A 2,519-nucleotide genomic window follows, 5' to 3' on the forward strand; every position below is an offset into this window, starting at 1 on the left:
TAAGAGTCAAAATCAGCAAGCATCGAGCATTTAGTTAAAAAATGTGGAAAGTGGCATAGAAACAGATTTGGTTAAAACTCATATATAAATTTTCAGAACAAAGGGTATAATAGAAAAAAGCAAGCCAAAAATAATTTTTCGCATTGTTGCTATGGAAACCACGCGCCTTTCAAATAGCGTGTTTTGTACTTTATCATGACACTTGAATTTATGGTTAAACAAATATTTTTTATTACTAGTCATTAATAAAAGCTTTTTAAATTATTATTCTATTTATCTAAAAATACTCTATTTTAACAACTGTTGATTATTGAAATTCTCTTCACCTTTTGATAAATAAAACTAGTTTTTGGAGGTTTATTTTGATTTAAAAAACAGCAAATTTGCAGTACTCTATAAGAAATCTACAACCACATTAAAGCTTATCAACATAAAATATATATTAAACAGTATTTGTCCTAGAAGAATCAAGAAAAAAATCTGCAGGCAACTAAAGCATTTGTATATGATAACTGATTTAAATCCATAATTTTCTGTCTTTTTTGCTTCAAATTACCTCCCTTTGGTATAGCTCTCTAACATAGGAGGAATAAACGGTAGTTTGCTTACATTGTTTTCAATAACAGTGTACAGAAGACTAGAAGAAAATTACAAACTTGGAGCAGTCTGAGCCTCAGTTTTGGCGTTTTCATGAGTCTTAATTACGGTTAGTGACTGAATTTTTTACAATTTACCATTACAACAGTTTCTGAAGAATGTATAACAAAAATTAACCATGCAAGAAAAAATGTAACACTTGGCAAGTATTTTTTTGCACATTTCAATTTAATTCTGATTGATTATATATGTTAGCATTACTTTAGTATTTTATAACTAAAAAGAAAAGATTATGCATGGCCTGAGGAGCCAAGAGGAGGGGGTATGCCCCTCCTTCCCCTCCCCGATAATATTGCCGATATTAAACTATAATATGATAAAATGAAATAAATTGAAGACTTAGATTGTTTCTGCGGGCCGAACGTGAAAAAGTTGGTCATGATCAGTTACATAACTGTATCCCAAATTATAAAGTTTAATTTGAATTTAGTTTAATTTTGATTTGTTGTATTCACAGCATGTGTGTAACCAAGTCACTCACCAGCTATAATGATTATAATTTGAGTGATGGTCGGGTAAATAAAAATTCTGTATATAGTAATAGATATCTTTATTTACCATTTAAGATAATACCTGCTTTTTACATAAAAAAAATATGAATTGATGAAAATCAACACTATTATGAAATATTTGTAAAATGGAATGACTTTTGTTATGGCGTCGTAAAAAAAGAAAAAGGGGCAGGGGGTTAACTCTGTACTTAATATATTTTAGTTTAGGAAAGGGGATTACCTTGGAAGTATTGTGATACAGACAAGTATATAATGTAGTGGACTAGTGGTAACTGAATTGTATATATACCTCAGTAAAATAATAAATTAAAAAAAAGGCTTTTGCTGATGTCATCCAGTGTTTACTTGTGAAAGAAAATTCATATTCAGCTAACATTTTCACCGGTACCACTGAACTAATTTAAGTCAACTAGGTTCAAATAATAAGCATCATTCGAATTACAGCACATAGCTATACTCTATTTTTTCTTGGGGGGGGGTGTTATTGGAAAGAAATGAAAAGCACAATTTAGAGTTTTGACAAAACCTAGAACCAATTGACCTTTTTATTACAAGTTTATAAATTTAAAGAATATCTAAAATCAATACCGTCTCAACTTTGTGTTATATACTTCTGTTTTTAGAATGAAATTCGCCACTTTGAAGCCAAACTCGGAAAGAAGCAGAAACAGAATTGGATGAGCTGATATAGAATTAGACAGGAAAAACGTGTAAATAATACATTTAGTAAAAATGTTAACTTTTTAATATAAAATGATAAACTAAACCATTGAGATCTCTTGGAATTTAATTGATTCCAATAAACATGCTTTGCATTTATCATCATTGCTCAAGCTCAACTAGAAATGCTTCTTAGTAAGTATCTGAAGGCAAAGCTGTATAATATTATTACATTTTAATTTTATCACTTTTTCAGATTATCATTATGAGAATACACCATTACAGTACAGACCACTGGTGCTGGAAGTGAGTGGATAGTGTTACCGGAGATTCAGGGATCCAGAAAATAGATCCATAAATTGTACAGTGTATTCATGAAAGTGGATCAAATAAAAATGTTCAATCCAAAAGTAACATTCTTTGTTTGTCTGTTACCATTTTTTTTATTGATGTAAATCTAACAAGCTAATTCAGAGAATTTGTGTCCCCCGCTTAGGGAAAAAGTAAACCATGCGCAGTTCGGGGCGGGGGTGGGGGTGGGGGGTCGGATCCCCCTAATTGAATTTTTAGAATTTTTAAATGTATACATGTATACTGAAGCAAATAAAATATGTCAATATTGATATAATGATTTAATTATGTGTAAAGAAGGTTCATTTTATGTGGATTATTTATCACAACGTAATGATG

The 2,519-nt window shown here is 30.3% G+C and overlaps 1 long non-coding RNA gene across 1 annotated transcript; it reads left to right on the forward strand.

Moving 5' to 3' along the window:
• The first annotated feature begins 516 nt into the window (after positions 1-516).
• LOC134233011 (uncharacterized) lies at positions 517-2,104 on the forward strand. The gene is made up of 3 exons (XR_009984895.1): positions 517-706; positions 1,793-1,877; positions 2,086-2,104. It is a non-coding gene; the product is annotated as an uncharacterized LOC134233011 (long non-coding RNA).
• Positions 2,105-2,519: the final 415 nt, after the last annotated feature.

This window comes from Saccostrea cucullata, unplaced genomic scaffold (assembly GCF_032062105.1).
Source record: "Saccostrea cucullata isolate Sc308-1 unplaced genomic scaffold, CSIRO_AGI_Scuc_v1 ctg14092, whole genome shotgun sequence".
Classification (NCBI taxonomy): domain Eukaryota; kingdom Metazoa; phylum Mollusca; class Bivalvia; order Ostreida; family Ostreidae; genus Saccostrea; species Saccostrea cuccullata.